Consider the following 23,600-nt stretch of genomic DNA (forward strand, 5'->3'; position numbering starts at 1 on the left):
TTTAGGTTTACAGAAAATTAAAAGGAAAGTACAGAAATTTCTTATGTACTCCCTAAGCCCACACATGGATATCCTCTCCAATTATCAACCCACAAGAGTAGCATATTTGTTACAACTGATGAAACTACATGGATACATTATAATTATCCAAAGGCCATAGTTTACCTTAGGATTCACTCATGGTATTGTGCATGTTTAATAAAATGTATTCATCATTGTAATATCATAAGAATACTTTCACTATTCTAAAATCCTCTGTAAACTTGACCAAGGAGTGAAAGATTTATACACTGAGAACTATTTTAAAAAATGGAAACTGAAGATATTCTAAATAAATGGAAGGATGTCACATGCTCTTGGATTAGAAGAATTAATATTAAAATGGCCATACTACCCAAAGCATTCTACAGATTTAATGCAATCCCTACCAAATTGCCCATGATATTTTTTACAGAACTAGAACAAAAAACCCTACGATTTGTATGGAAACATAGAAGACTCAGAATTGCTAAAGCAATCCCTGAATTAAAAGAACAAAGTAGGAGGCATAACCTTCCCAGACTTCAGACAGTACTACAAAGCTACAGTAATCAAAACAGTACTGGCATAGAGACAGGCATATAGATCACTGGGACAGATTAGAGAGCCCAGAAATACCCACATATCTACAGTAAATTGATCTTTGATAAAGGAGGCAAGAATATACAATGGAAAAAAGACAGTCTCTTCAGCAAGTAGTGTTGGAAAAGTTAGACAGCCACATGTAAATCAATGATGTTAGAACATGTTCGCTCACCATGCACAAACATAAACTCAAAATGGCTTAAAGACTTAAACATAAGACATGACACCATAAAAGCCCTGTAATAGATCATAGGCAAAACATTCTTTGACATAAATCATACCAACATTTCTTAGGTCAGTCTCCCAACGCAATAGAAATAAAAACAAAAATAAACAAATGTACAAAAAACAAGATTTTGTACAGCAAAGGAAATCATAAACAAATGAAAAGACAACCTAAAGAATGGGAGAAAATATTTGCAAATGATGTGACTGACAAGGGCTTAATTTCCAAAATATATGAACAGCTTATATGGCTCAACAACAAAAAACAAACAACCCAGATGAAAAATGGGAATAAGGCTTAAATAGACATTTCTCCAAAGAAGAAATACAAATAGCCAATAGGTACATGAAAAAAAAAATGTTCAGTACCATTAATTACTAGAGAAATGCAAATCAAAACTATGGTGAGTACCACCTCGCACTCGTCAGAATGGCCATCCTTAAAAAGTCTACAAATGGAGTTCCTTTGTGAAACAGTGTGTTAGGGATCCAACATTGCCACTGCAGAGACTCTGGTCACTATTGTGGCAAGGGTTCAACTGCTGGCCCAGGAACTTCCACATGCTGTGGATGCAGCCAAAAAAAAAAAAAGTCTACAGGTAACAAATGCTAGAGAAGATGTGAAGAAAAGGGAACTCTCTAATATTGTTAATGGGGATTTAAGTTGGTACAACCACTATGGAAAACAGTATGGAGTTTCCTCAGAAAACTAAGGATAGGGTTGCCATATGATCCAGCAATCCATCTCTGGGGCATATATCCAGACAAAACTATAATTCAAAAAGATATATGTACCCCTATGTCCATAGCAGCACTATTCACAATAACCAAGATGTGGAAACATCCTAAATGTCCATTGACAGATGAATGGATAAAGAAGATATGTTACATATATACATATTAATATTACTCAGCAATTACAAAACAAAATAATGCCATTTGCAGCAACATGGATAGAACTAGAGATTATCATACTAAGTGAAGTCAAGTCAGAGAAAGACAAATACCACATGTTTTTATACAGATTCTAAAATATGACACAAATTAATCTATTTATGAAACAGAATAGACCCACAGACATAGAGAAAAAAATTCTGGTTGCCACTGGGGGAGGGCTGGAATGAAAGTTTGGGTTTAGCAGATCAGATATAAGCTATTATATATAAAGGGGATAATAAGATCCTACTGTATATCACAGAGAACTATATTCAATGTCTTATGATAAACCATAACGGAAAAGAATACAATAAAGACGGCATATATATGTATAACTGAATCACTTTGCCATGCAGTGAGAATTAACACAACATTGTAAAGCAATTATACTTCAAAATAAAATAAAATAAAATCTGTGCTCTACCTATTTACCCCTCTTGCTGACTCTTCAATCCCTGGCAACTACTGGTCCTTTTACTGACTCCATAGTTTTGCCTTTTCTAGAATGTTAATGTGATTGGAACCATACAGTATGTAGCTTTTTCATATTGGTTTCTTTTACTTAGCAATATGCACCTTTTTTTTTTTTAAGTTTTTATTTTATTTTTTTGGCCTTTTCAGGGCTGTACCTGCTGCATATGGATATTCCCAGGCTCGGGGTAGAATTGGAACTGCAGCTGTTGGCCTACATCACAGCCACAGCAATGTGGGATCCGAGCCACATATGCAACCTACACCATAGCTCACAGCTACATAGGATCCTTAACCCACTGAGCAGGGCCAGGGTTCAAAACCACATTCTCAAGGATGCTATGCACTTTTGTTTCCTACGTATATTTTTATAGCTTGATAGTTCATTTATGTTTAGAGCTGAAAAATATTTCAATGCATGGATATTTCTCAGTTTATTCATTCACCTACTGAAGGACATCGTGGTTGCTTCCAATTTTTGGTAACTGTAAATAAAGCTTCTATAAACATAAATAAAATTTCAACTCCTTTGTATAAATACTAAGTACAGTGGCTGGATTTTATGGTAAAAGTATATTTAATTTTCTGAGATATTGCCAAATTGTCTTCCAAAGTGGCTGTACCATTCATAGTGTCACTAGCAATGAATGAGAATCCTGTTGTTCCAAATCCTAGCCAACATTTGGTCTTATCAATGTTCTGGATTTTGTCCATTCTAATAGTTGTGTAGTGGTATCACATTGTTGCTTTAATTTCCATTTACCTGATGTCATATGATGTGAAAACATTTTTAAATATATTTGTTTGTTATCTGCATATATTCTTTGGCAAGTTATAAGTTGTGGTTTTTGACCTATTTTTAAAAACTGGTTGTTTGTTCTTTTTTTTTTTTTTTTTTTTTTTTTTTTGCTTTTTAGAGCTGCACCAGCAGCACACAGAGGTTCCCAGGCCAGGGGTCAAATCAGAGCCACAGCTGCCAGCCTACACCACAGTCACAGCAACACAGGATCCCAACTGTATCTGCAACCTATACCACAGCTCATGGCAATGCCGGATCCTTAACCCACTGGGGGAGGCCAGGGATCAAACCTGAAACTTCATGGTTCCTACTCAGATTTGTTTCTGTTGCACCACAACGGGAACTCCTGGTTGGTTGTCTTCTTATTGTTGATTTTTGAAAGTTCTTTGCATATTTTGGGATATCAGTCTTTATTTGTCCTTTGCAAATATTTTCTTTCAGTCTGTGGCTTGTCTTCTCAGTCTCTTGACGGTGTACCTCACAGTGACGATTTTAATTTTAATGAAGTCCAGCTTATCAGTTATTTCTTGCATGGGTCATGATTATGGTGTTGTATCTAAAAAGTCATTGCTGGAGTTCCTGCTGTGGCAATGTGGGTTAAGGGTATGGTGTTGCTGCAGCTGTGGCGTAGGATTCAATCACTGGCCCAGGAACTTCCAAATGCCACAGGTACAGACAAAAGAAAAAAAAAAAAGATCATGGAGTTCCCATCATGGCTCAGTGGTTAATGAAAGCGACTAGGAACCATGAGGTTGCAGGTTCGATCCCTGGCCTCACTCAGTGAGTTAAGGATCCAGGGTTGCTGTGAGCTGTGGTGTAGGTCGCAGACACGGCTGGGATCCCGCATTGCTGTGGCTCTGGCGTAGGCTGGGGGCTACAGCTCCGATTAGATCCCTAGCCTGGGAACCTTCATATGCCCTAGAAAAGACAAAAAAAAAAAAAAAAAAAAAAAAAAATCACTGCCAAACCTATGTTCACCTAGATTTTTTCCTGTTATCTTCTAGGAGTTGTATAGTTTTGTACTTGAGGCTAAATATTCATGATAACATATATGTTAAGATGATTTAACACAGACACAACAAAATTTAGTTGCAACAAATTACCTGTCCTGTGTTATTTATTCAAAGCCCTGTAAATGCTTTCAATTATAATTTTTATTTTTATTTTTATTTATTTATTTATTTATTTATTTTTTGTCTTTTTGCCTTTACTAGGGCCCTCCCACGGCATATGGAGGTTCCCAGGCTAGGGGTCAAATCAGAGCCATAGCCGCCAAGCCTACGCCAGAGCCACAGCAACACAGGATCCGAGCTGTGTCTGCGACCTACACCACAGCTCAAGGCAACGCCGGATCCTTAACCCACTGAGCAAGGCCAGGGATCAAACCTGCAACCTCATGGTTCCTAGTCGGATTTGTTAACCACTGTGCCATGACGGGAACTCCTGTAGTAATTTTTTAAATGGGAGGGTCAGAGAAAATAATAAAATAAGTTGCCTTATTAATTATATTTCACTTTCATTTTGAACAATAATATATTTAATTAAGATGATGCCAGAGCTCCCACTGTGGCACAGCAGAAATGAATCTGACTAAGAACCATGAGGTTGGGGGTTCAATCCCTGGCCTCGTTCAGTGGGTTAAGGATCTGGCATTGCCATGAGCAGTGGTCTAGGTCAACAGATGCAGCTCAGATCTGGCATTGCTGTGGCTCTGGTGTAGGCCGGCAGCTACAGCTCCAATTAGAACCCTAAGCCTGGGAACCTCCATATGCTGTGGGTGCAGCCCTATAAAGACAAAAAAGACAAAAAAAAAAAAAAAAAAGAAAAGAAAAGAAAACAATGATGCTTATATAATGGTGAAAAACGTTTGGCAGAAAATAAGTATGGTTTTGCATATTACTATTACTGCCAATTAATTCTCCATAATTTAGGGGAGGTGGGATAAACTCATTTTGGAAAATATCTCCAATTTCTATTAGTGTACGTTAATTCTACTTCCATTTTAATAAATTGGCAAACTGAAAATATCACTCCCAGCTATCTGTTAGTAATTCTTAATTACAAATTCTGTGCTGCTTAAAATTTTCCAAAACCTCAGGTCCTAGATAAATGTAAGGATTACCCAAGTGATTTGAAATTCATCATTCTCGGTATGTAAGTAGTTCACCTTGTATCTTGGGGTTATGCCAGATCACAACTCCTCTGTTCAGGAAGCATTATTAAGCTTTCCTGTTCACTGGATTTATTAAATTGTGCTTTGTTGTTATACTAAAAAAATACATTGAATTATACAATGGTTTGCCATGGATGTGGCCCCTAAAAAGAAAAAAAAAATACAATGGCAAACAGCCATTTTATTTTGGTTTATGTATTTACAGTAAGAATGTCATGGTCATATTTCTTAATTACATAGCTATTCAATTGAAATAAGGAAATATTTTAGGTCCTAGTAAAAGTAAGTTTTGCTCCTCCTGAGTAAATTTAATTATTTATTTATTTTATTTTTTGTTTTTACACTCTGGATCTTGTAAATCAATGTGTTTATTTCTTTTCTAGGGCAGCTATGGAATACAAAGCCTGATCTTGACCTAAAGGTAACAAGTTACAGGATTTCCTGACGTGTACCTTGAGAGCTAAATATTATTACTATCTTCATCTGAGTCTGATATTCCCATCTATATTTCCTTTTTGTCTTTCAAACCTCACCTACAAATTCATTTATGTCCTGTTATTGTTTTCTAAAACTCACAAAATAATTTTTGAAGGGAAAATCTTTAAAAAAAAAAAACCATAACACCTATTGCATTCTACCACCTATTTAAAAATTAAAGCTATCAAAAAACTGTCATTCAAGTAATTTCAAATCTCATCTGGAAGAGTTTTAAATGATATTTACTGTTTGAACTTTACGTAGAAACATGAAGAACTATGTCAATCACAGAAGTGATTTAACAGATCATTGATGTAACTCAGCAAAAGTGGCTTCCCATATTTTTGATTTATGATCTCTTTGGACTGAGTTACAGTATAAGGCAGTGAATACTGAGTGACGAGACTACCTCAAATTTGATTATTGATCATAGGTTCTAATCAAACATACTCTAATGCGCCTCTATTTAGTTACCTTAATGCAGCACTGTCAAATAGAAATATAGTGTGAGATACAGATATAATTTTAATTTTCTAGTATCCACATTAAAATAAGTAGAAGGAAGCAGGCAAAATTATGTTTAATAATATATTTTCTTTAATACCATATATCCCAAATACTATCATTTCAATACACAGCTAAAGTAAAAAATATTCAAGGAGTTGAATTGTTTTCTATTTTTTTTTTCCTTTAGGTCCTATTAGTTTGCTTTAGACCCCAGAAAGATAACTCTTTACATCTCATTTGTTTAAAATGAATCAACAAAATAATTAAGTAGGCATTCATTAAACATCTATAAATCCATTTCCCACTTTACGAGAGGAATTTTGAGAGCAGGACTGTTCAAAGATATATTCATAACTGTTTACTTGCATGTGTGGGTATAAGTGAAATTTATATTAAAAATGCACTGAATTTTTTTTTTTAGTTATAAGTCCAGACACAGAAATTTACATCAGCTTGGTTCCTCAACATCCTTTCCATATCCAGTATGTCAACATTCCCATCAAATTCTGTTGATTCATAATAATATTCTTGCTACGGTTTGTGCCAAAAGGCAAATTTTTGTGAATCTACAAAAATTTTACTCATATATTTTGTAAAACAACAGTCATAACAAAAAGACAAGTTTCCCCACTACCCTACCCCTCAGCGAAAAGCAGGGTTTGGTAGGGTAAGAAAGGTGGACCTTGAATCAGCTAGCATAAAAGGCCTTAATGATTTATGAAATTTTTAATGTACCTTTCAGGAAAGTATTCATTTCTAACTACCCATCTCACCAGTCAGTTCATATTATTGCTTCTTCTCTATCTGTAGTCACCTTTGCTGAATTATCAATTCCTCAAATTTGCCATGGTCCTTCCTTTCTCAGGATCTGAACACAGAATGCTTAGCTGTGCAAATAACATGCTATATCTGGTACAACCACGAACGTGTTTTTATAGTGCATTTATAATTCTTCAAATTTTCTCATTATTCTACACATTTCAAATTTAGGCTGCAGGGAATTCCCTTTGTGGCTCAGAGGTTAATGATCCTGAGTAGGATCCATGAGGATCAGGTTCAATCCATGGCCTTGCTCAGTGGGTTAGGGATCTGGCATTGCTGTGAGCTGTGGTGTAGGTCACAGACGCAGCGTGGATCCTGCGTTGTTGTGGCTGTGGCTGAGGTGTAGGCAGGCAGCTATAGCCCCAATTCAACCCCTAGCCTGGGAACTCCCACATGCCGAGGGTGTGGCCCTAAAAAAAAAAAAAAATTAAGCTTCAAACTTATTGATATCTTTTGATAATGATATATTTTACAGTAAAATATTAATCTTTCACATATGCTAATTACTGTGCTATAAGCAAGATATGAAGAGCTTTAGGGAGGCAAGGAAAATATCAGAAAAAGCTACTTTAAACTGGGAATATTCTGTACTAAAATAATTTCTTCCTTACCTTATTAGTTCAGCTCATCGACTTACCCTTTGACTATCAACTCAACTGTATCAGTGAATCAGTGTCTTAAATTGCACATGATAGTAACTCAATTAATAGTGCTTCATGCAATACAACACCAAAAATTCTCCTAAACAAGGAAAATGGAAGTAGGCAGTCTGGGACTGATGCAGGTGAAAAACAACATACTCAAATCCAGGATCTTTTTTTTTTTTTTTTTTTTTTTTTTTCCCATCTGTCCACCCTGTCTATGGTGTGTGTGTGTGTACTTAACTCATGGAGACAAAACAGCTGTTGGAGCCTTAGGAATCACATTTATGTCCCAAATAATAGACTGAGTGTGTCAGTCTAACTTCTGCTTCATTCTAGGATTCTGTCACTTCTCAGCTTGTTAATTAGAACTATCAGCTAGATGATAAAGTCCAGTTTCAATCTGTCTTCAAATGAAATTTTAATAGTAGTGGTAAAGAAAGTGGAAATTGGCTTAGAGAACCAGGTCAGCAAACTAGTAGTGTCTGACACCACTACTTCGTATGGAAAGTTACGAACTATGTCATGTTACTATTATGTGCTGTAATAGCAATAGGTCACTGTCCTTGCTAGCTTGGAATGTAATAATAAATTAGCTTTATTTGCATGTCATTTTATAAAGATCTATTCCCCAATAAATTTCAATCTATGGAGTACAGGAATATGAGATTTTTTTAACTGACTATTTTAACCTTTGCTTTTCATATATATTAATAACTTTCCCTATTTCATCACTTAATGCATACCATGTGCTTAAAACAACCTACTAAATGAAGATACTAGTTAATGTTGGATTCTACTCATATTCTTTTAACATTTTAATCATCACAGAATCTATTGTTATATATTATTTATGAGCCACTTAAATTAGTCTTGTATATTCAATATACTCTAAAACACTTTAAAGTGAGACCCTTTTTCTAACAGTTCCTGGATTTCCTATAGGACCTCCCATCTTGCTTGGAGCACAGTAATTAATATCTAAGAAAATTTAGTACTTTATTTTAAAGCATTATTTTTGAAAGATAGTAAAATTAGTTTGAACCTTAAATTTAAGATACTTAGAATCATAAGAAAAACTATATAAGAAAATACTACCAAAATTATGGTGATTGCACCATAGCAAGCATGCGCATGGTTCTACCTGTTCCAGGATGTTGTCTGAATTATTTTTCCTACATGGACATTTTGATAAATGATCCCATAATTCAATCATACAAGAACAGCTATAGTGATGGGAAATATAAATCACTAGTGAGATTGTTTATGTCCAAGTATCAGCAACAATTGATGATTAAATGTAGTTTTTTAGTTTAGACTAAAATCTAAGCAGTAGAGGAAAATCAAACTACCGCCGAGGTAATCATCCGCCGCATTTAGAGGTAAATGTACTGGTTACAGAAAAATAACAAAAAATTCTATCTATTCTCCAATTTAAGTGGAAACTGTCCACATGCATCCTTGATCTCATCTATTACATGAGAGTAAAGAACAAATTGTGTAGAACAAAAGCCAGATTCAACATTTGTGCATTGACCAACCCAGATGTAATATAATTAAAGTAAGAGGAACAGTTAAACTTAAATTATAGGGAAGGCAAGTAAGGAGAATTATTTGTTAATTTATTTATTCATTCAAAATTGGTTTATTGATTATCCACTACTATATTTGGCCATGGTCATACAAAGGAAATTAAAATGTCTACCATCTCAGAAATTATTATAAGGTTCTTATTTTAGAAGAAGAGATTTGAAAAATGTTCCAAAAGAGAAAAACTAAGATGAAGAGTTTTTGGCAGTAAGATATTATATGTACAAAGCTATAAAGATGTGAAATTAAATAGTATTATCTGAGAAATAATCATGGGACCATACCATATGTATACATGTAAAATGTAAGATCAAATGTGAGAAAAGAAGAATGGCAGGCTGGGTATGGTTAGAATGTAAAGGACTGTGAATGCCAGCCTAAATGTTGTACATTTTATTTCAGGAAGTTTTAAAGGAGTTTGAACAGAACAGCATTGTCTGAATTGAGCCACGTGAATAAATAAGTATTGTGGTGATCCTGCTCAGGTTAGAGTTGCTGAGAACAAAACTAAGAAGGTAGATCTGCGTAGAAATTTTATTTGAAAGTGAATACCCAGAATGATCCTGACCTATAATGAAGTGAATTGGCAAAACTTTTTTTTCTCATAAATCAAAGTAGCATCAAAGTTAAATGACTGTTCTGTCCTTACATAATCCATGTTGCCTACTAAACATATATGTATTTTTCTTTCTTTCTTGTTTTACTAGAGCTAGAGATAGATGAAGAGGAAAAGAGAAAAAAACCAGAGCGAGACTGAAAATAGCTAAGGAGGAAAAAGTAGTTAGAATAAGGAGGTTAGAAAGTAAAAAATATTATATTGAATGGTATAGTATTAAAAAAAGAAGAAAGAAGCAACACGGTCAAAAGAAATAAGGAACTATATTTTGGAAAATCAAACTTATTAAAAAATGCAGATTTTGTTTCTATATATAAAAAAGTCCAGAGTAGGTGTTTTCATATTGACAAAAACTGAGAAGTAACATCGAATGCTATTTTTTTTATAAAGAATGATTTTGCAATTAACATCAATTGTTCACGATAATTTGGACTAAATTTCTTCTACATTTGAAAATTTTAAATTCTAAAATCTATTAATCTATGTTTTCTCAAGTCCAAAATGAGTAGGAAAAATTAATTTGTTGTTTACTTAAATTGAAGACTGCCAGGAGTTCCCATTGCGGCTCAGTGGTTAACGAATCTGACTAGGAACCAGGAAGTTGCGGGTTCAATCCCTGGCCTTGCTCAGTGGGTTAAGGATCTGGTGTTGCCCTGAGCTGTGATGTACGTTGCAGACACGACTTGGATCCAGCATTGCTGTGGCCGCTGGCGTAGGCCAGCGGCTACAGCTCCGATTAGACCCCCAGCCTGGGAACCTGCATATGCCGCAGAAAAAAAAAAAAAAAAAAAAAAAGACTGCCAAAAGACTGCCAGTTTTTCTTCAGGTATTTTCTTTTCTTTTTTTTTTTTTTTTTTTTTTTTTTTTTTTTGTCTTTTCTTGGGCCGCTCCCGCCGCACATGGAGGTTCCCAGGCTAGGGGTCCAATCAGAGCTGCAGCCACTGGCCTACCCCAGAGCCACAGCAACGCGGGATCCGAGCCGCGTCTGCAACCTACACCACAGCTCACGGCAACGCCGGATCGTTAACCCACTGATCGAGGTCAGGGATCGAACCCGCAATCTCGTGGTTCCTAGTCGGATTGGTTAACCACTGCGCCACGACAGGAACTCCTCTTCAGGTATTTTCAAACAAGGAATGTTAGTCATTTCTTACTCATTTATAGTCTACAGAATAGCTTTTTCCAAGTTAGAATAGTACTGTCTGTATTAAGATATATTTACTTTTCTCAAATACTTTTTATCTTTTTCTTAGTATCTATTTTTGTTTTGTTTTTGTTTATATATATATGTATATGTATGTATGTATATATACTTTTTTTTTTTTTTTTGGTCTTTTGTCCTTTTAGGGCCGCACCTGCAGCATATGGAGGTTCCCAGGCTAAGGGGTCTAACAGGAGATATAGCTGCCAGCCTACACCACAGCCACAGCAAAGCTGGATCCAAGCCACCTCTGCAACACCGGATCCTTAAACCCAATGAGCAAGGCCAGGGTTCAAACCCACAACCTCATGGTTCCTAGTCGGATTCGTTTCCCCTGCACCACTATGAGAACTCCTATATGTTCTTTTTTAATTAAAGTGTAGTTGATTTATAATGCTGTGCCAATTTCTGCTATATAGCAAAGTGACACAGTCATACATATATATATACACATATATACATTCCATTTCTTATATTATCTACCATCTTTGTCTATCACAAGAGATTGATATAGTTCCCTGTGCTATAAAGTAGGAACTTTTTCCTAGTATCTTTTGAATTTACTTTTTTTTTCTTCCTTTCAACTTCCATTTCCCATAAGAAAGTATATGTAATGTTTATTTGATTTTGCTTGTGTACTTTTTAGAATTCAGTTTTCAAATTTGAAATGTTTTCCTTTTCTCTGACAGGTTTATTTTCTAATCATACCTGCCTCCATTTATCTCATTTTTGAGTTTTTAATTCTTATTGATGTTGTTCTTATAGCTTCTATTGTGTTATGAAAGTATTTCAGCTTGTTCGAAGTACAGGGCTAGCCCTCAATTATAACGTGTTTGGCGGACAAGTTTTATGTGCTTTTACTATATTTAGGAAGATTTTGTGTTCATTATTCTCTTTTTATTCATAGCTTTAGATATTTTGGTAAATTCAGTAATTAAAAAGATTAAAAAGAAGGCATAAACACTGTCCTTATAAAGGTTAAAGAACAGTAAATTCATAGAAATGAAAGCATGCATATTATAGCTTCTGTGTGATCCTTAGCATACAACTGATCATTCTATATGATTAGTTTTTATTCTTTCTTTTAAAAACAAACTGTTTAAGCCTTTGTGGTGCTTTTCCTGTCCCAGCCCCTTTGATATTAGATTCCTTTGTCTCAAAGAAATAGTAACTCCTCCCATTCTTTCTTATGTTCACATCAAATTAAATTATAAACCAAGTTTCAAGTTACCTGTAGGTATTCCATCAATATTATCTGACAACAATCTATCATGCTAAAGGTAAGTGACATGTTTATATGAGTATATAAATTCTCCTCAAAATTATATGAAAAACGACACAGCTTTTTACTAATCAGTCAAAAATTGAATGTGAGAGAATTCTCTGGAAAAAATAAATTTTAAGAGAAATAATAAACTTATTATAATTAATATGGAAAGTATAAAAAGTAACTATATCATTGGGGCAACAGCTATAAAAGTAATTTTTGTTTTTATTTTTGCTACAACTCACAAGCACTAAATACCTCTGGTCTAGGAATGCTTGACTCTATGCCATACCATTTGGTATTTCATAACTAAGAGCCAGTAGAAGCTGAAAATATTAGATCTCCCAGTCAAGCAATTGCTGATGTGAATACATTAGCTTCGTAAAGTATTCCTATATTTGTAAAAATATGAAGGAGAAATTCTGTATGCTACAACAGTTATATAGAGTCAACATTTATCCAGAAAATAAAATATTAAATGAACTATATTAAATGAGAAATTATTATGAGCTTTGGGAAACTAAATCATCAAAAAATTTTGAAGAATAACTCTTTGCACTAAAGTGGCAGTAATTACATGTTTGTGTATGTGTGTATGAACATGCATGTATGTTTTATGGGGAGGGTGGTATGTCAGCTTTTGGTTGATATAATTATTAAATGTTTTGAAATTCTGATGCATAGGAGATCTTATCAAAAAGGGAAATACTAGTAATATCAATGACATGGAAACCTTGTCTAACAGCTTGGTGACCTTTGATGTTTTTCCAGAGAATTGACAAGTTAAATAAATTGTGAATGGTGCAAATCCCCGTAAGATTGTTTTCTTTTTTTAAAAAGCGTTTCTGTTAGCAAGGTGATAATAATCATCACCACTCCAGGATAGCCAAAAATGTAATGACTATAAAATAAAAGAGAAATATCAGGAAGCAAATGGATTATGTTTTTTTCCTCTTGGACTTGTTTATTTTTTACTTTTTACATATTTCCAATTAAGTAGCCCATGGAATTTGTGTGATGAACACATTTTCTATAGATGTGGTTCACCAGTACACCATTTTTAGCTGTATATCACTTTCAGTTTTTTTTCTGATGCAACAAATCAATGTGCATGAAGAAATATACATGATTTCCATTTTACCAATGAATAAAGTTTGGCATATTGGTCTTGCTCAAGGTCATAGCATATTCTGAGGGACAAAAAAGTGGCCCTTCACTAAGTGAATTTGAGGACAAAATAATGTAAAGTACTTTTTGTCAACTGAAATGCATTTTATACATATAAATATTTGTTTATATGTTTGTATATATTTATTGCATATAAATATGTTTTATAGGTCTATATTTTAATCCTACTTATTTTAAACAGCTTCCTCAAACTTGTATAATGTATAGGTCATTTTAACAAAATACAATTATATTGTTCCTTTTATAGTGACAAATTGTACTTATTTGAATGTTAATGTCATATGTATAAATTAGGTTTTAACATAATGCTTATTCAACTATAAGGCCAAAATAAATTTACAGATTAATCACAAACAAAACTAGCAAAGTATGTGAAATTCTAATTAACAACAATATTTTTGCATGATGGATGATTATTTTAATTGGAAATAAATCACTGACTTTGAACATAAATTAGAAAAAAATTTGTACCATGGCTTGTTCTGTGTTTAATCTTTTTACTTTTCTCTCTCTGACTTCAATAATATTTTAATTTATCCTTTCTTATAAATCTGTTCCACAAAACATAAAATTAATATTATCAAGTCTGCTAGGTTAAAAAGTCAAGCTTCAAACTCACCAAAACCCCAGTAAGAAGCAATTGCCACTTTTAAAGATGTGCCATTTGATTACATTGAAGTTGCATTTTTTACTAATATACTGTTAAACTTTAGTGTTAATGGAAAGTATATTAAGTGAACATCTAATCCAAGTTATGTTTTAGTAGCAAAACATCTATTATATATATTAATACTACATTGCAAGAAAAATGCAGCAAATTTACATATCTCAATAGATGGTAGATTCAAGAAAGATACAAATTCAGAATGTAAATAAATACTGTATTTGAAAAAATAAACCTTATTTAAAATTTATTGATGTACAGTATGCACAGAATATAATTCACCAACTTGAAATGTACAATATGAATAATATGTATAACTTTTTAACCACTGAAACAGTCAGAAGATACTTCAATCATCAGATATATAAAAGAATCTCTCTGTGGGATTCTGTAATTCTATTTTTTTTCTCCCATCCCCTGGCTTTCTGTCATTATAGTCTGACTTCTCTAGAATTTAATATAAACCAAATCAGAGCATATGTAGTGGTTAATAAAAGACTTCTTTCACCTCACCTAATAGTTTTAAGATTCAATCATTTTATTGCATGTATCAGTGATCTAGTTTTTCTTTCCTGTTTTTTCTTCTCTTCTCCTCCTCTCTCCTCTTTTCTCTTTTCAGTTTTGTTCCTAACGAATAATAATGTTACACACATATGCAGAAATGCTTTTCTCTGAACATACTTTTGTTTCTCTGGATAATATGGTATCTTAACTTATAAGAAGCTACACACTGTTGTCCAAGTGGATGTGAGATGCAGTCTGCATCTCATAAAGTGTATAAGAGCTCCTTCTGCTCCATTATTTCAACTCTTATGAGAATTTTTTTTTTATTTCAGCCATTCTTGTGGATGTATGGAAAAAAATCACACTGGTGGTTTTAATTTCATTTCTTCAATAAACAACTGAGCAAATTTTCATATGTGTCTTGTCACTGGAAATATTCTTTGCTTAAAAAAAAGTGAAATATTTACCCATTTTTATTAAGAGGTTTGTATATTTTTAGTATTGAGATGAGTTTTTATTGTATATTCTGGAAGCAGTTATTTACCAGACATATGTTTGGCAAATATCTACATTTGTGGCTTGCACTCCTTATAATGTGTCATTTTAAGAATATTTTAAAAAAATATTAATAAAGTTTAATGCAGTATTTTTGTTGTTGTTGATTTACTTCATTCTATACCTTTTCTAAGAAAACTCTTCCTCCCTCAATCAGGAAAAACATTCTTTTTCTTACAGTTTTATGTTTTTGGCTACTTATATTTAGATCTATGATCTGTTTCTAAGTATGTTTTGTGCATGAAATAATGTTTTTCAAATGATTCATGACCTTTCATTTATTAATTTGTTTCTCACTGAATTATCTTGGACAAGCAAAAAATTTCAAGTGACAACATATACTTGGGTCTATTTCTGGACTCTCTTTGTTCCAGCGATCTACATTTATAAACATATGCCAAAACCAGCTGTCTGGATTACTGTAGTTTTTTGGAACCTCTTGAAATCAGACTACACTTGGCTATTTCTTTTCAAAACTGTTTCAGCTTTGTTAGTTCCTGGGATCTGTAGACATTTTAGATTTTACTCGTAAATTTCTATAATAAAAGATTTTGGGAATTCAATTGCAATTGATGTGGATTTATAAATATTTTGGTAGAACCAACATCTTGATAACTTTAGGTCTTCACATCTAGGAATGTAGAATATTTTTGCATTTGGATTTTTAATTTCACATAGAAAGGTTTTGTATTTTTTAGTTTCCATGAGTACATGTATTTTGTTAAATCCATAATCTATATATTAATTATTAGGTTTGATATTTTTAATTTTATTTTTAGAATTTTAATTTCCAAATTTTCCTTCCAGCAAAGAGAAGTATAATTGACTTTTATAAGTGAATCTTTTATCCTATGATTTTATCAAATGTTCTTAGTAGTTCTGTAATTTTTAAATATACTTATTTAATATCAGGGTAGACATAGTATCATGGAGAATCCTGGCCTCAAAATATTAAATGTTTCTTCCTTTTCAAAAATAAATATTATTTACTTGAATGTTTTTTTTTTAATTATTTTCTGAGACTATATAACTTCTCCAAAGGCTCACTTGATAAAACAGGAATAATCATATTGGTCTCAGGAAGAGGCAACAAAAATATCATAAAATATCTTCTCAGTGGAAGATTGAAATATGGTAGTCTTTTTCTTTACTTTCTAAGGAAGATTTTAATAGGATTCCATAAGATGAAAACTGGTCCTTTGGGAAGAGTGATGTAAAAATAATTTAAATAAATAACTAGAGGAAAGCTATTTATGCAAATAATATAAATCAATTAAATGAGTCTTTTCCAATGACAATTTTACTGCATAGGCTTTACATTTTTAAATTAAGGAGAAAGATATGTGATATTTGTAGGTAGAAGAGAGAGGTATAGTGGTTTAGCAAAAATGTATCATTTGTACAGCATATAAAATTTCCTCAAAATAAACATATCTACCAAAATCATAAAGAAATAAGCAAGTCATAATTCAGATGACATGTGAATAGGTTAAAAGTAATAGCTACAAATTATTAAAATAAAATTTATATTAAAATTTCTTGGAGTTCCCATCGTGGCGCAGTGGTTAACGAATCCGACTAGGAACCATGAAGTTGCGGGTTCGGTCCCTGCCCTTGCTCAGTGGGTTAAGGATCCGGCGTTGCCGTGAGCTGTGGTGTAGGTTGCAGACGCGGCTCAGATCCCGCGTTGCTGTGGCTCTGGCATAGGCCCGTGGCTACAGCTCCGACTGGACCCCTAGCCTGGGAACCTCCATATGCCGCGGGAGCGGCCCAAGAAATAGCAACAACAACAACAACAACAATAACAACAACAACAACAACAACAACAACAACATCAACAACAACATCAACAACAAAAATTTCTACCTAGCAGTTGGTAACATAAGCAATGTTTGCCTCCCCATCAAAATTATCACAATTACTCTTTAAGGATCTTCAAGGCAAGCTTAATTATGTTGAACTTGGATTAATCATACTGCTTACCATAATAACTATTGTGTAGACTCTTCGATCTGGGTTCGTGACCTTGAGCATCAGCTGGTGACTCTGCGATGACACGATGACACGTAGTACTAATAATAAATATTGATTTCTTTGTTCCACAGTGTTCTCTTGATATGTGACACTTGACAATACATTATTAAATAATCATTGTACCAGTGATGTATTGAAATAGAACACTAGAGAGTCATTTCCTTGGTGATGTATTGCATCTTCACAGGGTCTTGGAGATCTAAGAATGCATTTCCAAAGGCAAGCTATTGGAAGAATAAAATCCATTTTTTTTTCTCTAATAATTTTAAGATTGGATTGGCTGCGCATGATAGCTATAGTCTCATACAATCCAAACTCATAAATAATTCATTTTTGTATTGTGTATATATATAAAAACTTAGTTAACTTTTAGAGGAAAGAAGCACACAGTAAAGGGCAGACAGAATGAACAAGATGAAGTGTGATTATGGTCCAGGAGATTTATGAAAGCAGTATATATGAGCATAGGAAAAACAGGTGCCATAGAGTTCAGAACTACCATAAGGGAGAAATGATATAGTGAAACATTTTTAACTTTAAAATAAGTTTGAAACCTTTCTGCCCAAAGCCTAAAGCCTGTGGATTCAATCTCATACATTTATTTTGAGAGTGAAACTAAGAACAGTGCAAAACAAATGAGGAGGTGTAATTTTGTGTGTTTAGCAAAATATGATACGTGTAAAGGTTATGAATTCTGCCTTGATTTCTCCAGTTGCTTGAATAAAACATATTTACACAGGTTAGCTCATTCCATGCCAAGATAACCAGTTAATGAAAGCAACTCAATCAAACATGGAATGTCATTAATAAAATGGGGACTCATCAGAGTCACTGTGTATAAAAGTATAGGTTGGATCCTGTATAGAAATGCACAGACGAGGTCTTGGGATTGTGATGACAGGTGGCAGATAAGGCTTGAAATCTACACCACAGTATATTTTACCAGTCCTTGGCTTTGGGGTCCAATTGAGAGGAAAGGGGAGCCTTTCTCTAGGTTTTCTAGATGAAGATGATTCTGGGGATTTGGTTCATTCTAGAGTATCTTTTTGTAATTTTAACAAAAGCATTGTATCTGCCTTTAGGGTCCTGAAATTTGGGGAAGAGGAAAAAATATTGGTAATTTGATATTCTATAGATAAAAAGCATTTAATAGATCTCAGCAGATTCAATAGATACGGCTTAATCTCTCTTTTCTCAGGTGCCACACTGATCAGTAATCCAACAGGAGTCAGTAAAGAATGGCAATCCTGGGCAATAATCTTAAAACACACATGTTTTTACACTACCTCTCACCTTGTTTTCCTTTAATCTCCATGATCCCAACACTTCTGGTTACTGTCTAAATGTGCTTATTTTCATGAATTCAGCTTTATATTTGCCCTTTGTTTTATGAGACATGGTCCCCAGGTGACCTGGTTAATGAACCTGTGTCACAACTACATTTGAACCTTAGATCATTGCTTCTTGCTTTGGTGGAATCAGGAATAGTTTTCGAACATTTAAAGTTTCAATACAATATGGATTTGTCAAAACAGCATAGGACTTAGGGCTGGAGTTGAAGGCCTAGAGGCTTCCCTGTTCCTCAGTTAACCTTGGATTGATGGATCATACAGACTCTAAAGCTTCCTAATGAAAATTAGGGAGGTTTTAGCAACAAAGGGAACTTGACAGTCTGGGAGAGGCGGTATTTTTTTCTTTTACCAAGAATATGAAAATATTTTAATATTTTAACAACTACTCCAGTTGTTCCACTGCATACTGGTAGGATATAAGCCATCTTGAAAATGTCCTACTTCTAACCAAATCCTTATTTTATTTATAGTTTACTTTCATTTTTTTCAGGCATTCTCAATCTTCATTATAATCACTCTTCCATTTTCTTATTTGGAAAAAAAATCTCAATTCCTTTCTTAACTAGAAATTGTGAGTCAAAGTATTTATTTTACATTTTTTTAGATTTGGCTTGGATTCATTTAATTGGGATTTCTCATGTAAGACAGAGATTTCTGACTGATAATAATTACCTACCACTCAGTAGTTTGATCTAGCAATTATATGTATATATTTTTTTCTCTTTTATGTCTAATATTTCTCTCTACATTTATTTTTTTATCTTGTGCCTAAAAACAAAGCAGCTTTGTCCAATCCTAAAATTTTCCTTACCCCTTCCAAGATGCGCAGAAGTGTGAAGTGGTTCTGGAGCATGAACTATAGTTTGCCGAACATGTAGGACAATTGTAAGGATATAAAGTTGAAGTCAGATAAATAAGTTAGAAAACTAGAATAATAATCCATGCGATGAATAGTAAGTGTTGATCACCACATTTACTAAGAAAGTTTTTGTCTAAGCCCACAGCAAACTATGACACATGAGCCATATTTGGTTCTCTATTTTTATAAGAACATTTTATTGGAATACAGCCATGTCTACTAATTTATATATCATATTCCACTGTTATTATGCCACAAAGGCCAGTTGAATAGTTGTGGCAGAGACTACATGATTTTTTTTTTTTTTTTTTTTTTTTTTTTTGCTTTTTAGGGCCGTGCCCATTGCATATGGAGGTTCCCAAGCTAGGTGTTGAATCAGAGCTACAGCTGCTGGCCTACTCCATAGCCAGAGCAATGAGGGAATCTGAGCCACATCTACGACCTACACCACAGCTCACAGCAACACTGTCCCAAGACTGTATGATCTTTAAATTCTAAAAGATTTACTACCTGGCCTTTCACATGAAGTTTGCCAAATCCTGGTCTAAAGTTTCTTCCTATGATTTTCAATACTGTCTATATCTATCAATTTCGTATATCTAGGCATGAACTCTACTTACAGGTGCAGACTTTGATATAAAACTGCTTAACTTATGATTCCTTTTACGTATCATGTAAGCATGTCAAACCTAATATATCCAAATAAAATTTTTCATTCTAATATCTCTTCTTCCCTATCTCAAGCCTATTTCCACCACAATAGTCATTTATACCTTAAAAATTGGCATGCAAATGCAGTGCCCTCCTCTTGAAATGTTCTCTCACTATGTTCAAGATTCAGCTCAAATATCACTTCTCCACAAGCCTACCCTAACCTCTGAGTCAGCATTAAGGATTTTTCCCTTTGTATTATCTTGTTGCTCTTCTAATGATCTTTTTATATATTTCATAATATCATTTTTGTTTTTCTACTCCTTTTATTCCTTCTAGATTGTGATTTCCAGGAGTAAAAGAACTCTGTTTAAAATATACATCCATCCTACTATAAAAGGTAATATTAGGAAAGCATAGTTAAACATATATTTAAGTATCACTCAGAAATATGCCATCTCTTCAAAATATGTATTATAGAGTGAATATTTGCATCCCTTCAACATCATATTTTGAAGCTAGCACCCAATCTGATGATATTGGGAGGTATTTAGGTTTAGATTAGGTTCTGAGGTTGTGTCCTCGTGATAGGATTAGTCCTTTTAAGCAGAAGAAGAGATAGAGCTCTCTCTTTCTTTCACTGTCTGATTGCATTAAGGAATGATCATGGGAGCACATTGCAAGAAGGCATTCTTCTGCAAGCCAGGAAGAGGGTCTTAACCAGAACCCAACTATCCTGGCACCCAGATCTCATACACAATTTGACCATGATGTGGATAAAGTCATTTTACAAAAACATCCATCATCAAAGCTAATAAAATAGGTAGGTTTCTGTATTTAATCTTTTCAACTGAGAATTAAAATTCTATTTATTTGTTGCAGAGTTTCTTTTATTCTCAGATTTCCCCAAGGGGATTTATAATCAATATGAATGAAAACATTTCCAATTATTTGCTCAGGCTAATCTTTCAGTGCACTAAAGTTCACAAATTTTAATAGACTATTTAATAAACATACAAGGCAGAAGGAAGCAAATATATATTAAAGAGCCAACTCAGCTCAACAGAAATTATCATCAAAATCTTATTAGAGATTTATGTATTATACAGTACTGAGGTAATGATTTCACGCCAAAACCCTAGTTTCCATTTAGATCATTATATACTGTCAAATACTAGATTAGCTTCTTTGCCCCACATATTAGAATCCTATATTCCCAATGCACACTGCATATCAAGAAAAAATTTTAGCAGTTAAGATTGTTTACTTATTAAATCACATGAGCATATAACTATCCAGACAAATGAAGAAAACAAGTAACAAACTAACATGTAAATTCTGAAAGTAAATTTTTTTTCGTTAGTCATAATAAATTCAGAAGCAGTAAATTAACTATGATATACTGCATTACTATGTTATAAAATTGTAATTGACTAAGTTTCTTTCTGGAATAGTTAGGATAGATTATCACATATCTTGCTGCTAGCTGCAAAACTCTTTTGCCCAGAAAAAAGAGAAGGTCATGGATAAAGGTGACTAGTGGAAGAGAACCTAACTATATTAGCTCCGGTTTCTTAGCCTTATTTGGCTCATGTAACAATATAATGACCCTGCTACATTATTGAACACCATAAAAAGTAACCATTTACTATTCCTGAAGAATGTTCCTAAGTAATTGGGAATATTTTATTGTTATAATAATGATGAAAGTTTCAGGCTCAAATATCTGAAATTGGGGCTTGGAAGGGCTTCTTTTTGGCTATGTAAGATTTATTGACCTAAAAATTGAATATTATGGAAATTGAATCACAAATGAACTAAAATAGTGACATTAGAATTTTATAAAGCACTTTCCCAAATCATAGCTAAGCAAAAAAAAAAAGAAAAAAAAAAAGAAAAAAGAAAACACAAATTGAGACTCCAACCCACTAAGTGATATGCAGATTACTTTTTAGTTTCATTTGATAGTCACCTCTGGCTCTGTTAGTAACAGGTTTCAAATCAGTGCCAAATTTAACACATCATTTTATTTTCCAGACCTTATTATCTTTGCAAGTAATTGATTTTTTAATTCTTTGGTCTTAATATATTCAGCTCTGATACAACATCCATCTCCAATTACACACCTGTGCTACGCAACTTTGTGCTGATCCTTTGTGAAAATTTCCAAAAGGATACATTAGTGGTTTATGGGTTATTCACCCTATTCCCATTAAAATTAATGGGAATTACATGGCTAATTCCCTCAGTGCCAGAATAAAAATTGCCCCATACTGTTCAAAAGCCCTCAAAAGTTTTCATTTCTGACCCAGTGTTCCAAATGCTAAGTAGATGGTGCCACCTGCTTTAATTACTTTATCTAAGTGGAAAAGAAAAAATAAAGATACAGTAGGATTTCATTTGTCATATAGGGATTGAAACCATTTTACAGGTAGAAATATATAAGTAATAGTAAATTTATTGACTGAGGTTGAATTAAAATTTCAAAATTAATATAATGTAAGAAAATGCTTAAAGAATACTTAATTCTAAGCAATCCATAGGTCATAATACTTTTCAAACAGATGCTTCATGAATATTGAAAAGATATGAATCTTAACATGAAGTAAATATTTGGTTTTGTTACTAACAATGACAGCCAAATCTTTGCTATATTGATTATTAAGACCCATTCTTATCATCTTACCCTTAACTTGTTTCTTGTTCTTTGACAATTTTTTAAATTTTTTGACCTAAAACAAATTGTCAATTATTTCACTACAAAAAAAATGGCTTTATTTGGGGTCAACAAAGCAAAATCAGGGTTGCAAGCACAGTGAGTCTCCAATACAAGTGAAGGGAAATCTCCTTTATAAAGGGGAAAAGTAAGTCAGGAGGGCTACACTAAATAAATTCTCTGCCTTTTCAATGGCTGAGTTGTGAAAGTATCTCACTGGCTGAGCTCTTGCTGGGAAGTTGGCTCTGCTATCATTGTAGGGCATGAGCGCTCTCTAGCCGGTCTTCTTGAATCTATTTAATTGAAGTTTCTGCTTATTAATTTTTTTACAGGTTACAAATGCATTCATATTGAAAGCTGAAATAAGACAAGTAAATGTTGGCATCATGGTAGCATGAAATTCTCCCTTTGTCTTCCCCTTCAATCTACAACCAGTAAAATATCCATGGCTAAACAAAAGCAACTCTGCCCAATACTAAGACACTAGAGAATTCCACATATCTGTACATCTAAAGGTAAGTGAACTGTAAATCAAAAAGGAGTCAGAAATAGGGAAACAGCAGAGGTGGTGTCTATAATCCTGGACCCTCAACTTAGCAGCTGAGCCCATAGCCACAAAGAAGTTGATAGCACCAGGGGAGGCGCTACACAAAGCTGAAGCAGTGTCTGCTGAAGCTGTAAGAAATCCCATCCTTTCAGCCATGAAGGTCCCTGCAACTCTAGGCAGC

At 33.7% G+C, this 23,600-nt stretch overlaps 2 long non-coding RNA genes across 12 annotated transcripts in view; one reads left to right on the forward strand and one right to left on the reverse strand.

Moving 5' to 3' along the window:
* LOC102159151 (uncharacterized) overlaps positions 1 to 23,600 on the reverse strand; it is a 662,825-nt gene that overhangs the window by 194,550 nt on the left and 444,675 nt on the right. The window lies entirely within an intron of this gene.
* LOC102159032 (uncharacterized) overlaps positions 1 to 23,600 on the forward strand; it is an 83,050-nt gene that overhangs the window by 55,862 nt on the left and 3,588 nt on the right. Inside the window, exon 4 of the long non-coding RNA XR_014827632.1 lies at positions 3,706 to 3,806. This is a non-coding gene — a long non-coding RNA (uncharacterized LOC102159032). The remainder of the gene's footprint in view (positions 1 to 3,705; positions 3,807 to 23,600) is intronic.

Source organism: Sus scrofa, chromosome 14 (assembly GCF_054392235.1).
Source record: "Sus scrofa isolate SSC_HxYL_T2T_F1_AM1 chromosome 14, Sscrofa_HxYL_maternal_Yorkshire_Landrace_v2.0, whole genome shotgun sequence".
Classification (NCBI taxonomy): domain Eukaryota; kingdom Metazoa; phylum Chordata; class Mammalia; order Artiodactyla; family Suidae; genus Sus; species Sus scrofa.